General features: G+C 45.1%; 1 long non-coding RNA gene across 1 annotated transcript; it reads right to left on the reverse strand.

Annotated features, from left to right (window-relative positions):
- Positions 1 to 4475: 4475 nt before the first annotated feature.
- On the reverse strand, positions 4476 to 7756 carry LOC121105177. The gene is made up of 2 exons (XR_005837566.1): positions 5879 to 7756; positions 4476 to 5594 (listed from the first exon to the last, which is right to left on the reverse strand). It is a non-coding gene; the product is annotated as an uncharacterized LOC121105177 (long non-coding RNA).
- Positions 7757 to 24692: the final 16936 nt, after the last annotated feature.

Below are 24692 nucleotides of genomic sequence, written 5' to 3' on the forward strand. Positions count from 1 at the left end.
AGAAAATCTCTTCTGTTCACGTTTTCCACACCCACCAACTTAGACGCGGAATTGAGAGAGGAAGAGCGAAACCGCCACCAGGGCGCCCGCGCATTCGCGCTGTAATTGCCGGGTGTGAACCGTGTGTAAGGTAACAACCGCACTTGCGTGGTGTCTGAACAGAGCTAATCCAATTAAATATTTTCCAGATAGAGCTAATGGAGTATACATTGTCCTCACTTACGTTCACTCTTTCGCTGTCTTCTTGGTGTTTTGGGTGCTGCTTAAAAATGATTTAATGAAACAAAAACAAAGACCTTCCAGGGTTGGGTATCATGAAACGAGGAGGACTGCAGCTAAGGCTGACACTTACTCTTTAGTTAATTCAATTGTGCCTAATTATCTTGTTGCTTTGCAATCCAGCTCCCTCCAAACCAAGACCAGCTTCGGGAACGCTCCTCCTAATTGCAGAGCAGCGCGAGGCGGTATCTTAAAGATAATGTGAGTAATCCTCAGCACTCCGATTCCTGTGCCGTGTCCCTGAATGCCTCCCGGCGCGTGCAGGAGCGACTCCAGAACCCAGCCTTCCCGCCCCCCTGGGGTTTGTGAGAAATCTGTGGCTGCCCTCCCCGTCACCCTGCATCGCCACAAACAGCCCACGGACAGTCTTTGTCCACTTAGCAGATGACGGCCTGTTGCAAAGGGACCATTCTGATAAGTGAGCAGGGACGCGAACCAGCCTACAGCTAAGTAACTCCGAAATCTGCACGGAAGATAAAACGCGGGGAAACGCGCAGCAGCCTCGAGCAACTTTCGGCTTGGGGGGTGTGAGTCAGTTGCTTGATTTCTCCAGCTGGCCAGTCCAGGTTTCTACAAATTTCCCTCTGTGCCTATGCTGTTTCCTGTAATTAGAATTTTTTTTCCCAAACACTCTAAAACTCCTCTCAACTTCGAAATTACACCCTAAAGTCAAGAGTGCAACAAAAGTGGGGACTTCTTTGGGTTTACCTTCGTTGTAATTTGGTTTGGGAAAATGTGGTTTGCAGCCATAGCAGAGAGCTGTCTTCAGAGCTCGAGCTGTCTTTGGTGAAATGTTATGTTTCACCAAATACTTGTTTCCATGAAGTGTTTTCTAGCCGCTGGGAGAGTCAGTCAGCTGAGCTCTGCACTTAAACACGCCCAAGGCAAGAGTGAATTCACAGGACCCTCACTTATAAGTCCTAAGAATTATCTGGTCCTTCAGCTATTTTTGAGACCAGTGGAAACTGCCCAACAAACAAATAAAGGGAAGCATGGAGGCTTCTTTTTTTTTTAAAGACACAGGACATGAGCAGAGCGGCAGAATGGCACGGGACGAGAGCTGTCTACCTCTAGGACAGGCGCGTGCAGTACTAGGCAAAGAGAAGGGGAGAAAAAGGCACCCAGCCCCAGAGATTTAAAAGCTGTATGTGCCCCCCTCTCTGATGCAACTAAACCCAGAATTTTCTGTCATCAGATAGACAAGTGGCTCAAAACAGAAAAGGGTTACGGAAAACTGAAGAAATCAGCATTTTTGCACACCTAAGGCTTAGCAACAGAAACTCACTGTGGCCGACACGCCAGGGTGGACATGGAGGCTCGCAAGCCACATGGCCCACCTCTGGAACTTGCCGGCCGCTAAAGGACTGTGTGACACTGGGCTACCACCTACCCTCTCTGTGCCTGTCTCCATGTCCTCACCCGTAAAATGGAGCCAGTAACAACATCCTACCTACTCTTGGTTGAGAAGCAAGCCAGTTAATGCAGGTAAAGTGCTGGGAACCATGGCTGGTCTGCAGAAAACACTGCTTTATATTTAGGTGTCCCCACAACCATAGGTGAAATCCCATTGTAAATCACTCTTTAGTACGATCTCAGAGGGCTGCGGAGCTAGAATTTGGCAATAATAAGATGAATGAGACGGGAATTCCTTCAGCTGGGCTCCCAGGCCCCTGGTCCTGGGACGGACCTGCCGCAGTCCCATTTGCTAGCATTTATGGAGGCCCTCCCCCCACAACCCTCCCATGAAGTAGGGTGATGACTCCCGTGTCACAGTGAAGCCAGTGGAGACACAGGGGTGTTAAGCAATTTGCCCACACGGCCAGAGTAACAGAACCAAGATTCAAAGGCTCACCTGCCCAGAGCCCACCTGTCCTGACCACAGATGATACATCTGAGCTGGGAAAGCGCAGAGGCCACCAGAGCCCAGCGATTTCATCCTTGCAAGAGAACTATTTGCAGAGCTCTTGGAATAGGACACATCCGTGAGTAAGAACAGCAGTTTGCACAAATAATTCAGCCCCATGCATTTTGGATGCTCCTCTTGTGAAAGCTGCATGGGGAAAATCAAGACACAGACCGTGGGTGCCCTGGCTGGAGCGGGAGGGGCACAGGCCCTGGGGCTCACCCTCCAGGCACATGGGGAAGTAGCCTCGGGGACAGCAACTCGGGGCCCATCTTCTCCTTCTAGGAGTGACACATTGAGGCCGACAGAGAGCAGAGGTTGAGATCCCCTGGGACCACCCTGCTGTGGGTCGCAGTGGGGACTGAGACCCACGGGGTGCAGAGCCTACCCAGCCAGGCACCTGGCTCGGGAGAACACCCAGGGACGCCCCAAATCAGAAAGCAGAGCGTGCTCTCTGCTCTGCACTCTTTCCAACACATTGTATTTCAACCATCAAATGTTTCAGCCAATCTGCAGAAAATACATTCCTTCCACAGGGGGTGAAAGCTGGCTCCCTTCGTTAGCAGAAGGCCCTTCTCTGCACCTCCCCCTGGCTCCCACAGCCTCCCTTCCCTTCACCCTATATCTGGAATTTACATAATCACAGGCAAATAAAATGAGAAAAGCACGCTCTTTCATAACGGGCATTTTCTGACTCTTCTTCAGGCCCATTAGCTGCTGATTATAGAGATTAGTCAAAACCATGACTCTGGAGATTGTGAGGTGGGACCGATTTTTTCTTTTTAACAAGGAGAAGAGCGGTTGNTTCAAAGGCAGGGAATCACATAAGATGGCACTCGGAGGGGAACAAAGTTTCTGAGAGTCACATAATTGTCAGTTTCTCGGCGGTGTTAGGCATCCCAGCCTTTCAGCTCTTGCCTGTCTGGTCAAATACTGTACCCTAAAGTTGATTAACTTTTTACTGCAGATCAACCTCTTCCTCGTGGAAGTACCTCCAACATTCAAAGATCCGTGATTTTAGACATGTGTGTGTGCACCATGGAAGAAGGACATGCCTCTCCAGAAGGAATGTTTGAGTGCACTGGTTTGGAACAGAAGAGATGCTCATTCTGTCCCAAGAGCTCTGGAGGGGGCCCCAACCGGGGAAGGAACTGTGCTCACCTGCTGAGGGTGGGTAAGAGCACAGACCTCAGTGCTCAGAGGCGTCAAGTCCAGAGCCGTCAGCACAGAGGGGCTCTGGCCCCTCCCTCAGAGGCACCTGCAAAGATCTCTCCCCTGGGAGCAGCAGCCACACTGCTTCCTCCTGGATGAATTCTGTGGTTCCCAACTGAGAGTGATGTGGCCACTTAGCGGATGTTTGGCAATGTCCTGAGACAGTGTGGGTTGCCATGCCTGGGGCAGGTGGGGAGAGGTGGTGTTTACGGCGGCAACCTGGTGGGTGGGGCCAGAGATGCTTCTGAAAGTCCTACAGAGCACAGGACAGCCCCTACAGCGAGGGATTCTCCCCAGATGTCAGTAGTTGCAGTGGAGAAAACCTGGTCTAGTGGATCGGAAAGCACGTGGGATTTTTAATAGGCAACCACGGGGAGTGGAGGGGCTCCCCTACCCCAAATGCCCGATAGGAGTTAAGTGCATATGAAAACCTGTGTCCTTCGTTCCTCATGTCGCTCCAGATCCATGATGTCATTTCAAGTAGAATGAAAGAGAAACAAGGCAAAAACTGTGCAATTCATTATACCTATATGTCTGAATTTAGCAAGAATTTCCAGACAAAAAATTCCCTCCTTCCAAATGTATACGCACAAACCTTTAGGGCTGCTGATAGTATCGTCAGAGGTCTTTTGATGTGATTTCTTCATCTACTAGCCTGTATCCCAGCTGGTAGGCTGGGAGAAATCTGATGGAATATTTCACTAATCTTTCTAGATCTGCTCTTAGGTTTTGCTAAAATATGACTGGTACTCGTTGAAATACTCGTAACTACTCGAGGAGACAGTACTCCGTGAGGCTCTATCATGACTATTACAGAGCATGTTGTCGCAAATCAGTTTTCATTCTTTTAACATGTTGGAGTAAAAAAAAAAAGCAACTTAATTATGTGCCCCAACCCTCAAAGAATTAAAGAATTTCATTTGAGCATCTCTTATAACAGGATGTTGGCAAAGTTTTCTGCAAAGGGTCAGATAGTAAATGTTTTTGGCCTTGCAGATCACATGACCCCTGTCGCAAGTACTGGGCTCTGCTGTGTAGCTCAGAGCCGCCAGCGGGTGACGCGGAAATGAATGGGCTTGGCTGTGTGCCAATAAAACTTTATTTACAAGAACAGGCTGTGGGAGGGACTTGGCCCCTGGACCACAGTTTGCCAACTCCCGTCTTACAACATAGATTTCCTGAAAACAAAGCATTTAGGCAAAAAAAGTAGGGGAAAGGTCGGGAAAAGCCACTGCGAAATACCAGCAATCATCCTCACGGTCTTACGAGAGCAGCTGTGAGCAACTGGCTGCCCATCCAAGGGAACCAAGAGGCCTGCCGGCGGGGGACTGAGGGGGACTGAGGGACACACGGGAACATGGAGGAAGAGGAGGAGTTGTGACCACACTGGTTAAAGGTCTAGTGCGGTTACCCTGCCAGCTGAACGCTCTGCTCAAATTCGGAAACGGCCCTTCGCTCCTCACCAGTGGAGGTCACTGGCCGTGGCGGGGCTCAGAGGCCTGGGGGACACCTGTGACGTGGCCATGGGCAGTCACCCGCCTGGCGGGCAGCTCAGGTCAGGGGAGGTGTGTGCGGGAACTGTTAGTGGAGAGAGGAGGGGAAGCATCAGGAAGCCACGAAGAACAGAAACATTGTGTCCAAAACTTACAGGTGTGGCGCTCGGCACCAGCTGCTCTACGGAAAGGGGCCACTTCCCCTACGCAGCTGCTCCGCGCAGGGGGCGCCCCAGACGGTTCTGTCGCGGGGAGGAGAGGGGGTCCCGGAGGCCGCGGTTGGCGAGAGGTCAGCAGCCAGGGCTGGGACTCGGGCTGCAGGCCAGGGCCTGGGCTCCCGACTCCCTCCAAGAGCTGTTGCCCTTCTCCCTCTCCCTCGCCCCCATGCTTAGTCATGGCAATATACACAAAACATCAATATCCCTGTCTTTACCAATTTTAGGAATTGTCCCATCAACTCCCAAACTCCAATGGTTGAAGGTCCTCCCGGAGGTATTAGCTCCCGTGGCCAGAGAACATTCTCAGGTACAAAGAGGGACACAGGTGAGGTGCCAGCAGCATTCACTGTGAGTGCAACAGCACCAGCCAAAAGGGGAGGGGGCAGGGAGGGGTTGTGGTTCACTGTTCACAGGGCCAGCCTTGTGCACAGGACTCGGAGCTCCTGGACGGCGGAGACAGCCGCCAATTTCTCTCGTATCTCCCAGTGCCTGGCAGGTTGGAAATACCCGGAAAACATGGCGAGTGAGTGCATAAATGGGTCTGTGGGGATGAGGCAGGGGCTAGGTCTTCGGGGGAGAGAGGCCAGAGGGGGCTTGGGAAAGGAGGAGGAGGCAGGGCAGGGTGGGGGTGCGGCCGGCCGCCAGGCCTGCCTCCAGGCCTGTCCCGCAGCACAGCCTCCGCGTCCCCCCTCGGTCTCCTGCGGGCCCTGTGCCAGCCAGCCTCCAGCCAGCCTCCCCATGGCCGAGCTGGTCTCTGGGAAACCACGCCTCACCTAGCAACAGCTGCTGCCGCTGCGCCTTCCGATCCTCCAACGGGAAAGCGCCAAGTGCCTCCACTCCCAGGGAGTGCTGAAAGGGAAACGGGTTTACTTCAAGGCCAGGCCACGAGAGGATCTGGGTTTTCCGAACTGGAGTCGTGGTGCGTTAAATGGCCAGCCCGCCAAGGCAGGGAGAAGCTCCAGTCCAGGGTGTCGTCGAGAAGAGCCTCCGGTCTGCAGTGGTCCTTGTTCATGAGATTCCTGTTGCTCCCTGTTCCCATTCAGCTGGGTCAACATGTGCCTGTAAATTCCTCCCAAAAGGGAAATCATAACAGCATCAGCAGCCCCAGAAATGACAAACAACTCAAGTATGGAAAGGCAGCTGCCAAGTGCTCAACACTACTCATGTTGCAGCAGAAAAAAAATCAGATAAGAAAAATAAACCGAGTTGTGTGCATATTTCCTCAAATATGTATCCCATTTTGTGGTTCCTTCCAGTCTTTGGTGTAATGAATACATCCATTTGTCAGGGGTCACGGAACGGCAGTCCTACAAAGCTGTCTTGGGTTGGGGAACGGTGCTGTCCGGTTCTCTCCCTTCTCTAGAGCACAGAGTGGTGCAAAAAGTCCAGAACAGAGAGCCACTGACGTTCACTTTCCCACCGGCCTCGTTGCTGAACTGTTCCGCGGCTGGCGCCCACCCACTTGCCTGTGTCGCGATCTCGCCTGCGTTTAACTGTGATGCCAGTGCGCTTTCAGAAAGCTTGGTCATCCTCAGGTGAAGACCCTGGGATAACCTCTGCAGAGCAGACGGTCTGCAGGCACGGACGGCTGGCACGGTCACCCACCCTCTCTTTGTTGACATAGCTTAACTCCATGGGTAGAGAAGTGGACTCAGGGGACGGGATCGGTTAGGGGAGCCGCGAGCCAAGATCCGTGGAATGGCTGATGCGCAGGGAACTCATGTGAGGCTGAAGAAGCCACACTTTGCTCAACAACACGGAGCTGGCCAGGGCACCAGGGCCTCCGCCAACCTCAGGAGGCCACTCTTGGCATGGCCAGAAAAGCCACAGCCACAAACACGGACAAGGCAAGAAAAGAATAGGGTGAGAAACCGGCTTGCCTTTGCTTCTCAGACTCCTCAGAAGTTTCTAGAAGGTGATTTTCCTAACCCGCTCAAATGAGAGGACAGATTCCTCTAGCATTCAGTCAGGAACCATGGCCGAGCTTCTACTCAGGGCCAGGCCTGGTGCCTGGAACCCAGTCCCTGTCTTCAAGGTGCCCACCACCGGTGCTGGAGGGGCCTTGTCAAGGGCCCTGGGACCCAGAGGGAAAGGACCTGAATCCACCCAAGAAACAACACCAAGAACAGAGCCTCCTCAAAGAGAGAGCCAACTACTCCCATCATGTGTTTCCTTTCCGTGCTGTGTGTCCTTCCCGCGAGAACAGAGCCACGATGTTCACATAGGGATGTGCTCTGACAGGCACCCCACAGACCGTCAGGAGTGAGAAATGACGTCCTTGCGTCAGAGGCAGCATCATGCACCCTTCCTGCTTAAAGAGAAACATGTTTCTGGGATCTGAGTCCTGCTCATGAGACCTGTGACAACAGCGTCCTGGCCTGGCATCTCCACGAAGCTGCAGAGACAGGGAGCGGCCCCGGCCCACTCCAGCCACCAGAGAAAGGATCTTCTGCTCGGTGGCAGAACAAATCCTTCCGTGGAGTGGCGACTTTAAAAATTCCCCAGGAGGAAGGACGTGGAGCTGTGAGAGCCTAGTGATTCAGTGGCAGGGTCAGAATGACTCTGGGTGGGGTTTCTTTTCTTGCCCTTGCAACTATATTCAAGAAGGAAATGGATTCCTCCATCCTCTTGTTATAAACTTTGATTTCTGGCCTCGTTTATTTCAAATTGTTTTCCTAAGTCTTTAAAAGGGAATTCCGTCTTCTTTTTAGACTTGCTTACACTTAAATCCACTTAACTTTCCGTCTGGGGTCTGCTCCTCCTGTGCTCTCTGCGGAGCCGGCATGCTTGTCAGAAAGTTGAGGGGGATCGGGGCAATCTTGGAAGACTTCCCCGTTACCGTTTGGGCAGACAGTCTGTGGGCGTGTGTGTCTATAGGTCTGTTTCTTCTTTGTTCAGTTGGCGGCATTCTTATCCAATTGGTTGAGTATATGAGAGGATATTTCCAGAATCTGCACAAGGTATTTTGGACGAAGTGAGGACAGGCATTAGGGCAGGTGGTAGTTTGCCGGTAGCCACGGAGATGCAGGTGACCATTTATGGGGCACGTGCCTGGAACCTCACGTGTTCGCCTACTTCATTCAATCCCCTAGACTCTGCGAGGTACGTGACTACTCCATGTCACAAGCAGGGAGAGGACGAGGGTTCGAACTCAGGCCTGAAGCCCCCGGTCGTTCCATAGTTCCAAGCTGCCCCCAGGGAAAGCATCGCACAACCAACGCTCCTCACACCCACCCTCCCCACTCCCTATAATCATCCCAATAGGGTTCATTTGACTTTAGGACATGCATCCTTCCTCCAAAGGGCAGGTTTTTTTCACAAGTCAATCAAAATTAATTTTGTAAGCCGCTCAGACTTGACTGAAGACATCCTGTGATGTCGCTAAAACCAAGGTTAGGAAGGCCAGTTCTACCAAAGTGACGGAGTCCCCTCTTGGGGGCCAGATTACCTGGGAAACAGGTGGCCGTCCTCTTGCTCACAGCCCTATCCCGTGGGCAGAGCCCAGCGGGAAGGCCTGGGGTTCAAAGCCCGTCCACCAGGTGTTCTGCCAAGAAGGATGGGACCAGGGCCTTGTAACAGACAGGCACAGGTGCTCACTGGGCCCCCTGCCCCCCCATCCGTGAGTTGCAGACAAAGCAAATTAAATATGAGTTTCTTCAAACTCCTATGGAGAGAGGGCACAGAGGAAGAGCGGATGACGGGCCAGTGACCGCCCCGAAGCCACAGCCCCCGTGCGGCCTCACCAGTTGGCTATGCAAGGAACTGTGATTCACCCCAAAAAGCAAAGTTTTTTAAAAGCAGCCAACGGGCTTATCTGCCACAATTTAACTGCGTGACACCGAGCACCCATAGGATGTTATTTTTCACAGTCAGTGAGAAAGAGCCAGACTTTCAGGCAGATCGGTACTTTGGGGTCCAGCCTCTGTGTTCTCAGAGCATCCCGAGTCCGCCTGGGTCAGGTCGGGGACAGCTGTCGGGTCCGGCTGCTTCAGGTTCACGGGTTTGTGTGTTCTGCAGGTGTCCAAGGGACCACCTCTGAGGGTCATCCTAGGACTTCGTCAAAACCATGTTTGTGGATGCCAGAACGTTAGTATTCACCAATTCCACTGACCAGCAATGACCTTGAGCTGGTTGGAATCAGCCAAATTCCAATCCACTTTGTGTCAGTGTCTGTCTTCCAAGCACTGTGCGTGTGCATGTGTGTGTGTGTGTGTGTGTGTGTGCACGTACGCAGGCGGGGGACTTAGGACTTGGTTGAGCCCCCAAAGACTCGGAGAAGTCCTATTTTAGACACAGAAAACTATTTCCTTTCCCCCAGCTCACTAACATAGGTCTCTGATGAACTCAGTAAATGAAAAGCTACCCAAATATATTTTTCTGTGTGTTTTCTTATTACATCTGACATTGGCTAATTATTTCTCTATGCAATGAATGGGTGTTTGTTTCATGGGACTTCTCAGAGGCACAGAAAGAGAACGCTCCACAGCTATGACATGATGTCATTTCTAAATGGGTAAGCAACTTGAACTCCTCCATAAATTGTGGCTTATTAGGTATTGCTGGTTACTCTGAATAATGCACATGGACTAGAGAGCAGTGTGATATCAGCAAGAGGCATGCAGTCCATGACAGCAGCGTCTCCACCGCCCCAGTGCGCATAACCACCGAGTCCACCTTGGGGAGCGGTTCTTAGGCGCGTAAACCAAGCCTCGCCCTCACAGTATCACACACGCAGCAGACGACACGTTTGCAATCACATCACCCAGTAGCCTTTAAGGGTTGATTCCGTGGCACTTACTGAGGAATAAACTGTTGACTTTCCTTGAATTGTTGCCTAAGGACGTGGCTGAATACAAGTTAGAGCCAAGTGTAACCTTTTTAAGGAAGGCTGAATTGAGACAAAGAAGTCAGGATTTTTCTCCAAGTGGAAATGGAGATTTATTATTTAAGAAATTGCCTTAATGTGGCTAGTGAGGCTTTATAAAGTCTCATGGGGGGGAGGCTATTCCACAGATTCTGTACAATTATTCTGTGTATCCTAAGTTACGCATCTTTGTGTCATACCTGTCTACACGGCCATGCCCAGGGCCAAGAGAAGCATCACAACGAAGTAGGACCTGGGAAAAAGCTTTTGGTGTGCTCGTGATGCCAGGGGGGTAGGGGGATTTCGGTGATAAGCTCAGAGGGAAATTCGCTTCTTCTTACAAACAGATCCTTTCTGTTATTTCTAAAATGAAAACGGTGATTTTCGTCAAAATGTCACACAGCCTGACTAGCAAGACCAACCCGAGATAGAAATAATTGGGCAGCTGCTCTTCTGAACAGACAGCCAGAGTAAGGAGACAGTGGCGTTACTGGTAGAAAGTATTTTTTTCGAGGTAGTGGGGGGGGGGGGGGGGGAGCGAGAATAGGATAAAAGACAACTTTGACCTACAAATGTCCTTTAAGAATCAGATTGTCCGGTTTTCAATGACAGTGCTTTCTAATTGTCATCCAGTTTTCATTATAGAAAAAGAAAGGAAATGTCTGATTCAAATAGTGGTCCCAGAACAAAACTTCAAGTTCTGGTTGCTTTGGTTCATTACCGTATTTGAACCGTATTTGAAAAGATGGTGGGTAGCTCCTTGACCCCTTACAAAGTGCTGTCGATTTCTTCTTTCAGCTTCCAGTAGAGGGAAGACCTCACTGGGCATAACCTACCTTTTCCAGAAACTTCTGGGCATACTTACACACAACTGGACAAATAAATTAAGACTTCTGGTATCCCTGTATTCCTGAGCCTGCTACAGGGACCCAGAGACAAAAAGGCTATCAGCCTATACAGATCCTTCTATAATTTAGTGATACATCTACTAAGGCTGGTTGCTTTTTTGGGGGGGGGGGAATGCCACATTTAAGACATTAAAATATATCTTTTTAAAAAATTAGATCCAAAGCCATAGAATTTCATTTGCCATCCCTAGAGATTTATGTTTTCTTAAGAATGTGGTGTTGGTTCATTTTTCTGTCGGTGCTGGATTAAATAATGTTCCCCCCACATATACACCAAATTCATGCCCGTCCATCTGGAACCTCAGAACACGACCTGATTTGGAAGTAGGGTCTCTGCAGATGTGCTTATTTAAAATGAAGTCCTACTGGACTTGAGTGGGTCCTTGTAAGTGGGGAAGTGAGCAGGGAGAGCTCATGTCTCCTCCTGAGTGCCTCCTGGGCCCCTCACACCGCTATCACGCTTACCGTGCTCCTGACCCGGGCTGTGTGTGGTTCTTCCCACACCAGGCAATTCTCAGGTGAGCCACAATTCCGTTCTGAGCTAACTGGAGAGAGTGCAGACCCCACAGGTGAAAGGCTCAGTCCCACCGAGTGTCCCCCACTCCGGACGCCAATCGAAAGAAGTGCTTCTCCAGGTTACCCACCACGTCTGGCCGACTTGGCTACATATCGGAGGCTCCGCAGACCCTCTCTTTGGTTTCGACTGTTTGCTAGCTCTGCTCTCAGAACTCAGAGAAGCAGTTACGTTTACCAACTGGCGACACAGTGAAGCCTGGGACAAAGGGTACAGGTGAACCTCCAGATGCAGGGGCAAGTAGGGCAAGGTCTGCGAGGGTCCTGAGTGCAGGCGCTTCTGTCCCCATGGAGCTGGGGTGCGCCATCTTCCCACTACTGTGCGTGCTCATGCCTACGTGAGACGGCCTCCATGAAGACCCCAACAGTCTGGGGTTCGGAGAGCTTCCAGTCTGGTGAACCAGCCCCCACGCACGAGCCCACAGAGACCTGCCTCATTAGAACAAAACATTCTCCTATCACTCAGGAAATTCCAAGGGTTTTAGGAGCCCCAGGTCAGGGATGGGTCAAAAACCAAATACAAAACAAAAGATGCTCCTAGGGCTCTTATCACTTAGGAAATTCCAAGGGTGTTAGAAGGTCTGTGCCAGAAACCAGGGGCAGAGACCAACGGACATATTTTCTACTCTTTCTCAAGGAGACAGACACAGAAACACAGACACACAGAGGGAATGGGGCCATGTGACCATGGAGGGAAGGAGGCAGCGGTTAGAGTGACGTGTGTGCAAACCAAGGGAAGGCAAGGGCCGCTGCCACCACCAGGAGCTGGGAGAAGCAGGGAAGGCTTCTTCCCGAGAGCCCTCAGAGGGAGCACAGCCCTGGTGACACTTTAACTTCAGGCTTCTGGCCTCCGGAACCACAAGAGAATAAGTTCCTCCTGTTTGAAGCCACCCCATTTGTGGTCACTTGTCACGGCAGGCCCAGGAAACTAACACACTGTTGAAACATGTCTTTGAGTGATTTATCCCTATTCCCGTATTTGGACAAAAAAAAATATGAAATCGGATGGTATGACCCAAACCATCTGAATCTTGGGCGGTGGGTGGCATCCTCGCTTGCTTAGGAGAATCCCCTGCAATCTGCGGCAAATCCCGTGGCCAAAGTGGTCCCACAGCCCCCAACCCAATTAAATCAGAAACTGCACGTGGGACCAGAACAGCAGCCCTTCGTCAGGCTCCCTGGGGTGTCGCCGGTGTGCAGCTAAGGTCACAAAACCCGCTGATCTCTGTGGAGCTGCAGCGCCTCGCCTTCCAACAAAACCGTGGGCTTCAGGGTCGGTCAACTCTGGGTTTGGTTTCTGGCTTTGCTACCTACTAACTGTGCCCTTGGGCAAGTCATGTAATTTACCTGATAACTACTTGTTGAAATTGAAAACGGGACTGTGGAGATTTATCTTGCTCTTTAAAGATTGTACTGATTTATTTTAGAGAGAGAGAAGGACGGGGCAGGGTAGGGGAGGAAGAGCAGAGGGAGAGGGACAAGCAGACTCCGTTCTGAGCACAGCACCTGACGTGGGGCTCGAACCCACAGCCCTGAGATCATGAACTGAGCCAAAACCAAGAGTCAGGTGATTAGCCGACTGAGCCGCCCAGGCGTCCCGGATTCCCCAGATTAATCTTTTTAAGTATGTAAAAATATCTAAACATGCCGGGCCAGGGGCAGACATCTGATAAATGCCACTTCCTTTTCCTTCTCCTGACGTACAGAGAAGCAATTTAGCAGGAGGGGAGAAGCCCGGGCTCTGGAACAGGACTGCAGGCGATCCAAACTCTGACTCCACCACTTACTAGCCGTAAAACCCCAGGCGCTGCTCTGTGCTCAGTTTCCTTATCTATAAAATGGGGCCTCGGAGAGTCATTATGAAGTTTAAGTGGGATAATAAAATGATTTGCTCCCACTAAAGCACTTAAAACGGTATCTGGCACCGTAAGCATTCAATAAATGTTAACTCATATTATAGACATAATCGGATAACACTCTACACACCGCCCCCTTGATAATACAGAATTCCGCGTGGCGAAGTTTCGCATCGCTGCCCTTCCCAATCGAAGCAAAGCGATGCCTGTGAAAGGGCTGGATTAGTCGGGACTCCAGAGCCTGGAGCTTGGAGCTCAGCCGAGATACCACAGAGCCTCAGTAACTTTCCCTGCCGCCCGTTCCAGGGCCTAATTTGTAAAAGGAAGGGTTTAATAAGCTGGTCCCTGTGAACCTTCTAGCATTAAAAAGAAAAAAAAAATGTGATTGTCTGAATATTATAAAGTGATAGATGGAATTTTGGGTGTGTCTGGCACACAATCACAATGCTTTTATGGCATTTTGAGGTTAGGAGTCACAAAAATCTGGTATTAATAAGGAAGGAATCACATTCTGCTTTATTACAGCAAAGGACAATCCCGGGACATTTTTCAAGGCTTATTAGGCCACTGGCACTTGAGACCACCATGTGACCGCTGACCGGAGCTGGGGAGAAGACATCACTGGATGGAAATTTCAAACTTAGGAACCAGCCCAATGTGGGAACATACATCCATACAATCTCTCTAATGGGCAATTAGGTAACATGTATGATCTAAAAAATACACAGTAATTACAGTTCAAAAAAAATCTGTCCTGAGGAAATACAACCAAAGTCTGCTTTTCTCACGCTTTTGGGATCCGCAATTGGACAATCTGGTCAGTTCATTAAAAAGTCAGTTAAATGGGGGAAATCATAAACAATGGCAAAACACACTATAAAGGTTTCATTATAAGTTATACGCTGTGGATTCATTCATCATTCTTACAAGGAAACACCAAGGCCTTTCTCAGAGTTTTGATCTCTGATTAGAATCCTGTGATATCTTTCTTACACAAACCACACCTCTATAATTCATGTTCTTAATTGTGAGGTGGGGCACGAATGAAAAGATATTTGGATATCAGCATGAAAACGGATTCTTTCTATAGTTTACCATTTTTTTCTCAATTGATGGTGGGGCCTTGCCCATGACCTTATTTGGTAGTAACCTCATGACTTCACTTCCTAGGGTCCTCCCCAGAGCATTCAAGTTCATTATTACAGTCCTTGTACAAGCAACCACGCTTTCTTTTTTCATTCATATTCCATAGATTAGTAATCCAGTCAACTAAATCACAACAAGACGGGCATAAACAGGTTTGGGAACCAACACTGTTAGCTCTTGGGAAGCACACATCCCAAACAGTGGGAGCAGGAGAAAGGTGAATGTTCCCTGTGTGGTCAGCCCTGCAGAATGCATGGAAAACATCGATTAATCCAGCCAACCAGTTAAGTGGAGGAGTGGTGAAGAGATATCTTCTATAATCATATGTCATCAAACATTTACGTACAAAGACGTTTACTGGAATAGTAACTGATACAGGCGAAAAGCATGGAAACATAAAATACACCCAAATGATGAACGTTTGTGCACATATATACATATATACGCTATATATAAATATATATGTGTATATAGTATATATATGATGTAAGTGTATGTGGATATTTAAAGCTATATTTTTTAAATGATTTTATGATATGTAAGATGCCTATAACATGTTTATTCATTCAACATTCACTCAGCAATAGAACATTTTATAAGTTTTGAAACAAAATTTGTACCTAGTATCTTTCTGATGAAATTAAAAGTGGGCCAGGGATTAAACAAGTGGGACTGATGTCACCGAGCTCCTCGTCTATTTGACCTTGATTTATTTGGAGCTTAGGCTTTGTCCTTAAGAAAAACACATACAAATGTCATGTAGGTTGTCTAAAAATAAAATACATTTGCCTTCAGTAAAAGGTGGGAGGGAGAACTTTTTCCTCTGAGTGTGGCCAAGTAAACTTCTCCTAGACCCCACTGTCCTGCAGATAACGACTACCAACTCCGGGTAAGAATATGAAACAAGACTTTTGTTTACTGCAGGATGAACAAAAGGTAGGCAGACTCTAGAGGAAGTCAACATTCAGAAGAAAAAAAAATGGCAAAAGATGACATTCTCATTTTTATAGTTTTCAGCCTGAGGACAACTCAAACTTGTCACCACAGAAGTGACTAAATCCCTGAAAGAAAACCAACCAAGTTTCTGGCCTGAAGAACAAAAGGTCAGAGTTCTACTCTGTCAAGGGCAAACCAGGGTCACTGGAGAGTGAGGGGGTAATTCTGAGAGAGGGGGGACGAGAGAAGAGGCACTCCAAATTCTCTAGCTGACACCTGAACCATATATGTGACGGGTGGATTCAAAGCAGCTAAGCTAAGGATGAAAGACCGAACTAAGATTTTAGCTATTCCAAGAGAAAGAGCTTGCAGTTTCAATCCAATCAAGTTAATAGTCTGCTTTAAAAAAAAAAAAATCAACCTTCTTCAGAGAAATATAACAGAATCCAGATGGCATTCACAATGTTCACGATTATTCCAAAATTATGCAACACAGAAGAAACAAAAAAATGTGACCTATTCTCAAGAGAAAAAAAATAATACATGGAGACCAATTCTAAAATGATCTAAATGTCACCATTATAAGACAAGGACTTAAAAACAAGGACAGAAATGAAATATGCTCTCCATGCACATAAAGAGAGGAAATGCCAGCCGATAAATAGAAACTATAAAAAATAATCAAATGGAAATTCTAAAGCATAAAAATACAATATATGAAATAAAATGCTCATTGTATATGTTTAACAGTGCAATGGATATGAGAGAGGAACGTCAGGGATCTTGGAGACATGCCAACAGAAATCACCCAATCTGAGAAATATAAAGGAAAACATTAGAAAAAATTAACTGAGTCCCAGGAATCGGTGGGACAATACTAACAAGTCTATCATAATCGGTGGAATGAAGAGGAGAGAAGAGTAGTATAAAAAATTTTTGGAAAAAATGGTCAAAAATATCCCATATTTGATAAAAGCTACACATTTACAGATAAGGAAGTCAGAGACCCTCAAGCAGAAACACTACAAAGAAACCACACCACAGCAGCCATAGGCAACAGCTCCAAATCAAAGACGGAAAAAATTATGAAAGCTCTCAGAGAGAAGTTAAACATCACGTCCAGAAGAACAACAACTCAAATGACCCCCAGCTAATCACTACGGGCCAGAGTACACTACAACCACATCTCTGCAATTCTAAATGAAACAATAAATTACAAACCTGCTCACTCAGAATCTATACCCAGTGAATATATCCTTTACGAATCTAGACAAAATGAAAACAATTTCAGATAAAAGATCATTGAGAACTTGCTGACAACCGACCTGCGCTAAGAAGTATTAAATGAAGTTCATCCTGAAGGGAAATAGTGCTACACGGAAATTCAGATCTCCTGGGGAAAATGACAACTATGGGAAATATCTGAATAACTATAACAAACGGTTTTTTCAATGTGTTTTAAAAAGACTCATCACTATTTCATTGAAAAATTATAGCACCGGATGGATTTACAATGTAGATGGAATACATATAACAACTATACCGTAAAAGGAAGGGAGGCGTAAATGACTTATGCAATGGTGAAGTTTCTACGTTTTACGGTAGCTACAATATTAGCGCCAAGTAGACGGTAAGAAGTGAAGGACGCACACCGCAACGCTTAGAGAAAGCACTAAAAAATGCAAACATGAACAAAAACCATGTGGGACAGACAGAAAACAAGTAATAAAATGGTAGACCTAAATCCAGCTGTACAAGAAACTGCGTCACACGCGCACTGACTGGGGCGCTTGGGTGGCTCAGTCAGTCGGGCAACCAACTCCTGATTTTGGCTCAGGTCATGATCTCATGGGTGATGGGACTGCGCCCCACATCAGACTCTGCACTCAGCAGGGAGTCGGCCTGGGGTTCTCTCTCTCCTTCTGCCCCCCCTCAAATAAATAATTCTTTAAAAAATTTTTTTAAATGGTCACTAAGTATCTAATTAAAAGAGGCCTATTCTATCTGATATTATTATAGTCCTGCCAGCCTTCTTATGCTGACTGTTTTCATGATACATATTTTTACACTCATTGACTTTCAACAGATCTGTATCTTTATATCTACAAAAGGTGCCCATCCTATAGATGGCATAGAGTTGGGTACAGCTGTTTTGTTTTTGTTTTTGTTTTAAATTCATTCGTTTGAATCAGACAAAATAGACTTCAAGAGTGGCATATTAACAGAGACAAAAGAGGACTATTTCACAATGATAAAATTATAACTCATCATAACAACATAACAATCCATAAAGTGTTTGCATCTAACAGCCGATCCTCGTGTGTGTAAAGCAAATATTGACAGAATTAAAAAGAAATATACAATTCCAAAATCATAGTTGGAGATTTTAACACCCCTCACTCAACTATTAATAAAGCAACCAAGCAAACCAAACAATGGAATTGGTGAAGATACAGATGATGTAACAATACTCCCAACTACCATGACCTAATTGATATTAAAATGCCACACCCCAAACCTAAGGAATATACTTTCTTTTCAAATGCACATGATACATTCATCAAAACATAAAACAAGTCACACTAAAATCACACAAAATATGATCTCTGACCACAATGGAATTAGAAATAAAAAAACAATAAAATATCTAGAAAATCCCAAATATTTGAAAGCTAAATAACACATTGCTAAGTAATGTCATGAGTCAAACAGTAAAGCGCAAGAGAAATTGGAAAAGGATGATGGAAATACATCAAAATTTGTGGACGTGATCTAGAGCAGTGCTTCGCGGGAAATCAAGCTTAAAATACTTACATTTGAAAAGAAGAAAGATCTAAAATGGATGTTCCAAGGTTCCAACTTAAGATATTAGGAAAAGAAGCAAAGAAAACCCAAAGTAAGTACACCGAGGGAAATAGTAAACATAAGAGCAGAAATCAATGCAATATAAAACAAAAAGCAAAGAAAAAATCAATGTAACAAAAAGCTGTTCTTGGAAAAATAAATATGATTGATACGTAGATATTTGATCAAGAAAATAAAGCTAGGGGGGCGCCTGGGTGGCACAGCGGTTAAGCGTCTGCCTTCGGCTCAGGGCGTGATCCCGGCGTTCTGGGATCGAGCCCCACATCAGGCTCCTCCGCTATGAGCCTGCTTCTTCCTCTCCCACTCCCCCTGCTTATGTTCCCTCTCTCGCTGGCTGTCTCTATCTCTGTCGAATAAATAAATAAAATTTTAAAAAAAAGAAAATAAAGCTAGGAGGAACAAATTAACAATATAAAGAATGACACAGGGACATTACTACAGATCTTACAGATATTAGAGACTATGCTACCCTTAACAAATATGACAATTTAGATGAAATGGACAAATCCTCTATAACAGAATATCTTAATTGTCATATATCTACAAAAGAAGTTAGTTTCTTTATCAAATATATGCCCACAAAGAAAACTGCAGACCCAGATAGCTTCTTCACTGGTTCATAACATTTAAAGAAGTAATATAACCAACTTCATTTCTAAAAATACAAACTCTTCCTAAAAATAGAGAAAGAGGGGCGCCTGGGTGGCTCAGTCAGTTAAGCGTCTGCCTTTGGCCCAGGTCATGATCCAAGGGTCCTGCCACTCCCTCTCCTTCTGCCCCTCCCCCTGCTTGTATGCTCTCTCTCTGTCTCTCCCTCTCTTTCTCTCTCAAATAAATAAATAAAATCTTTTTAAAAATTAAATTAAAACAAATTAAAATACAGAAGGAGGAAACACTTCCCTGCTTATTTTATGAGGCCACTGCAACCCTAAAATCAAAGCCTGACAGAGACATTAAAAAATAAAAATACGGACAATATCCCTCATCAACATAGACGCAAGAATCCTTAACAAAATATTAGTAAATAGAATACAGCAAAATATAAAAAGGATAATACATCATGACCAAGTAGGAGTTATCCCAGAAATTTAAGGTTTTCTTATCATTGAAAAATCAATCAATGTAATTCATAGTATTAACAGACTAAAGAAGCTAACCCATATGATCATTTCAACAAATACATAAGGGGCATCTGACAAAACTCCAAATGAATTCATGATAAAAACTAGAAATAAGATCATATATACAGTCAATATCATATTTAATGATGAAAGTGAAATTTCTCCCACTAAGGTTGGGAACAAGGCAAGAATGTCCATCGGTAGGAGAAGGAAGGGAAGAACGAAGGGGCGGTAATCAGAAGGGGGAATGAACCATGACAGACTGTGGACTCTGGGAAACAAACTGAGGGCTTCAGAGGGGAGGGGGTGGGGGATCGGGATAGGCCAGTGATGGGTATTAAGGAGGGCACGTATTGCATGGTGCACCGGGTGCTATGAGCAAACAATGAATCATGGAACACTACATCAAAAACTAAGGATGTACTATATGGTGACTAACATAATAAAAAATTTAAAAAAATAAAATAAAATCTTAGTTAATAATAAAAAAAAGTCCATTCTCACCATTCTTATTCAGTATTGTGCTGAAGGTTCTAGCCAGTACAATAAGCCAATAAAAATAAATAAATGAATTAAATAAATAAATATCATCCAGATTAGAAAGAAAGACGTAAAACTGTCTCTATTTTCAGATGACATGATTGTTTACACAGAGAATCCAAAGGAATCAACAAAACTGCTACTAGAACTCATTAGTAAATTTAGCAAATTTGAAGGATAGAAGGCAAATATACAAAAGTTAATTACAGCAAACAATTGGGAAAAAAAGTTTTAAAAATAATTCCATTTATAATACCATCAAAAAACATAAAATACTTCAGGGTAAATTTATTTTTTTATTTAATTTCAAGATAGTTAACATATAGTGTATTATTAGTTTCTGGGTAGAGTTTAGTGATTCATCAGTTGCAAATAACACCCAGTGCTCATTACACAAAGTGCCCTCCTTAATGCCATTCACCCAATTACTCCATCCCTTCGCCCACCTTCCCTCCAGTAACCCTCAGTTTGTTCCCTATAGTTAAAAGTTCCTTATGATTTGCCTCTCTCTCTGTTTTTATCTTATTTTATTTTTCCTTCCCTTCCCCTATGTTCATCTGTTTTGTTTCTTAAATTCCACATGAGTGAGATCATATGGTATTTGTCTTTCTCTGATTGACTTATTTCACTTACCATAGTACTCTCTGGCTCCATCCATGTCATTGCAAATGGCAAGATTTCACTCTTTCTGATGGCTGAGTAATATTCCATCATCTATCTATCTATCTATCTATCTATCTATCTATCTATCTATCTATTTATCAATCACTCTGCCAAATCTTCTTTTTCCATTAGTTAAAGATGGAGATCTGGGCTCTTTCAGTGTAAATTTAACAAGATATGTGTAAGGCTGGTACTGAAAACTACAAAACATTCTGAGAGACATTAAAGAAGGTATACATAAATGGAAAAATATACCATGATAATAGATCGAAAGACTAACCATTGCTGAAATGTCAGTTCTGCCCAAATTGAACTCTAGATTCAATATGATCCCAATCACAATGCTAATGCCTTTTTTCTATAGAAGCTGGCAAGCTTATTCTAAAATGTATATGGAGATTCAAAAGGCCGATAACTGCATTGTACATTACAGTAGTCACTAGCCACATGTGGCTACTTAAATTGATCTTTAGATCAATTAAAATTAAATACAATTAAAAATTCTGTTCCTTAGTTGCACTAACCACATTTCAAGGGCTAAATACTCACATGTGGCTAGTGGTTACCTCCTTAAACAGTACAGATGCATAATATTTTTAACACTGCGGAAAGTTCTATTGGTCATCAGTGACCTTGAATATACAAAGCAACCCTGAAAAAAAACAGCAAAGTTAGAGGGTTTACACTACCTGATTTCAAAACTTACTATAAAGCTATAGTAATCCAAAAATTGTGGTATTTGCATAGAAAACCAGAATATGTTCATATTCATAAGTCATATAAAGCAATAACCATAAAAGAAAAATCAGAGTTAATGAAATTAAATGTTTCTGTGTATCAAAAGACACCATAAGGAAAATTAATATGCAAGCCACCATCGGAAAGAAAATATTTGCAAAACAAACACCTGAAATAGGACTGGTATCCAGGATATATAAAGAACCCCTACAATTCAACAATTATAGTAAAAGCAAAAACAGCACCTCTCCTCAAAAAGGGAACAAGAGGCAAAGGTTTTAAAAAGAGATTTTCTAAAAGAAGATACGTGAATGTCAAATATGCACAAGAAAAAGTACTCAATATCATTAGAAATCAGGAAAATCTAGGTTAAAATCAAAATGACATACCACTATACACCTATTAGAATAGCTAAATTTAAAAAAAAAGAAAACACCAAATGTTGGTGAGAAGGCAATTGCACCTGGAACTCTCATACGTTGTTGGGGTAAAATGTATAATACAGCCACTTTGGAAACATACCTGTAAGTTTTCTGTAAGTTAATCATACACAAATCCTATGACTTAGCAATTCCACAAATGGGTGTTTACCTAAGGAAATAAAAATACACATTCATTCTCAAAAAGACGTATGCAAAAAAAATGTTTACAGCAGGTTTATTCATAATGGCCTAAAACCGGAAACTATCCCTATGTTCATGAACCAAAAAATGGACGAATTGTGATATATTCGTGTCACAGAATAATGTCCCACAACAACAACAACAACAACAAACTACTGATACACACAACAACATGGATAAACTGCAAAAATTATGCTGAGTGCAAGAAGCCAAACAACAGCAGAATACATACAGTATGATTCTATTTATATGAAATTGTAGAGCAGAAAAAATTAATCCATAGTGTAAAAAAATGTCAGAAGAGTTTCTGCCTCTCGGGGTTTGAGGGTGGAGACTGAGTGGGAAGTAGCAGCAGGAAATTTCTAGGGTGATGGTAATGTTCTCTCTCTGGGCAGAAGATTGGATTGCAGAGTATGAATTTGTCAAAACTCAGTGTATTTGTTTTCTAGCATTGCATAACAAGTTACCACCAACTTTGAGGCTTGAAACCACACACATTTATTATCTCACAGTTTTTGTTAGTTGGAAGTTCACACACAACTTAACTGGACACTCTTCTCAGGGTGTCTCGAAGCTGTAATTGATGGAACAGCCAGGCTGTGTTCTCATGTGAAGGTTGCCTGGGGAAGAATCCACTTCCACGCTCATTCAGACTATTGTCAGAATTCACGTCCTGGCAGCTCTCAGACTGATGTTAGCTTTAGCTGTCTATCCACCCCCGGAGACTGCCTTATGTCCTACAACCGCTCCACAGTCCCCAGGTGCCCTGGGTCCCTTTGTCATGTGAGATTCTGCAACATGGCCCCTCATTCCATCAAGCTCACATGAAGAGACTCTAGCAAGAGGGCGATGCTGGGGGTCCCTGCGCTTGCACCTTCCAGAAGTCTTCTAGTTTGACTGAGAGGATCTGTGAGGCATACCCTCTCAAAGTCTCTTGGGCTGAATAATCTGACCTTTTGATTTTGGGAGTTTTAGCAAGTGGTTGTACTGTCATACCCTCAGATTTTTCTGTAGACCGTGCTGTCCGGATTTGAGCACCTGTGGTCATCTGGAGAGGTACAGAATCTTCAAAATCTCCCAGTGCTGCTTCCTTTCTGTTTGACAGTTCCCCCATCAATTCTCTCTCCACCCACATTTTCTTGTAAGCAGCCAGAAGAAACCCGGGGATGCCTTCCACACTTTGCTTGGCATTTCCATAGCTATATATCCAAGTTCATGACCTACAAGTCCTGCTTTCCACATTGCCACAGGAAGCAGGGTCAGTTAACTTCCTGCCATGACCTGTCAAGGACTCCCTTCCTCCAGTCTCCAAATGCACATTTCTCACTTCCTTATGAGCCTCACCAGCAGCCCCCTTAAAACTCCAGGTTTCTATTAGTAACAGTCTTTTCAGGAAGATGTAGGCTTTCTCTATCATGCTTCTCTAGCCATTGGTGAGGTCCAAAACCACCCCCCATTTTTAGGTATTCGTCACAACAGCACCCCACTTCTAGGTACCAATACCTGTATTAGATTTTTTATTGCTGCATAACAGATCCCCACCAACTTAGCAACTTAAAACAACACACATTCATTATCTCATAGTTTCTGTAGGTCAAAAGTTTGGGGATGACTTAGCTAGGTCCTCTGTTCAGAGTCCTGCAAGACCATGTTTTCATCTGGAGGCTCAGCTGAAGAAGAAACCACTTCAAGGTTCACTCTCATAGTTGTTTCAAGAATTATTTCCTTGCTGTATGGCTGAGGGCCCAAGCTTTTTGCTGGTTCTTGCTGGAGACCACTCGAAGACCCTAGATGCTGCCTACAGCACCTTGTCATGTGAGCTCCTCCAATATGGGCTCCTACTTAATCAAGCCCACAAGAAGTCCCACTCCAGTCTACCAGCATGATGGACTCTTAAATCATACAACATAGTCGCGGAAGTGAAATCTTAGCCTCTTTGCATATGCTATTGGTTATAAGCAAGTTTACAGGGGTGTGGGTGTGAATGCCAGGTGAGTATCACTGGGGGTTGCCCAAGTGTATACCCAACACACTCATGGAATGAGGACTTGAGATTTGGGCATTTTACATCAAAAGGAAAAATAGGGGGCACCTGGGTGGCTCAGATGATTAAGCGTCTGCCTTCGGCTCAGGTCATGATCTCCAGGTCCTGGGATCGAGCCCCGCATCAGCCTCCCAGCTCAGCAGGGAGTCTGCTTCTCCCTCTCCCTCTGCCTCTCCTCCTGCTTGTGCTCTCTCTGTCTCTCTCAAATAAATAAAATCTTTTAAAAAAAATTAAAAAGGAAAAATAGAATGAACTCTATCTATGCATGCCGAATTGTTGAAAAGCGTTAATAAAGTAAGATGGATTCATGGAGGGATAAGGGACGGGTGGATGGGTAAATGTATGATAAAGCAAGCATAGCAAAATGTCAAGGGCAAAAATCTAGGTGTGGACGTTCGAGCATTCACCAAAAACTTCTGCTATCCGCTTGAAATTTTTCAAAATAAAATAGCAGAAAAATCAATGTACACCTGTTAAAAACAGCATAGACATAGCAATCATCATTGTAACAAGAATGAGTCTTTTCCATATCTTTATACTTTTCAACATTTCCTCACTTTACTGCAATAATCATGAATTTTGTGTATAATCAGGAGTTGGAAAACTTTGTTTAATTGGTAATGGAGCTATGATATAAGCCAAAGATCCCTGCAGCCCAGCACTGGTCTCCAGTAGCATTGTTGCCTTCCCAAGCGTGGTTCTCCAAGAGA

The sequence above is a fragment of the Ursus maritimus genome, unplaced genomic scaffold (genome assembly GCF_017311325.1).
Source record: "Ursus maritimus isolate PB19 unplaced genomic scaffold, ASM1731132v1 scaffold_25, whole genome shotgun sequence".
Taxonomy (NCBI): Eukaryota; Metazoa; Chordata; class Mammalia; order Carnivora; family Ursidae; genus Ursus; species Ursus maritimus.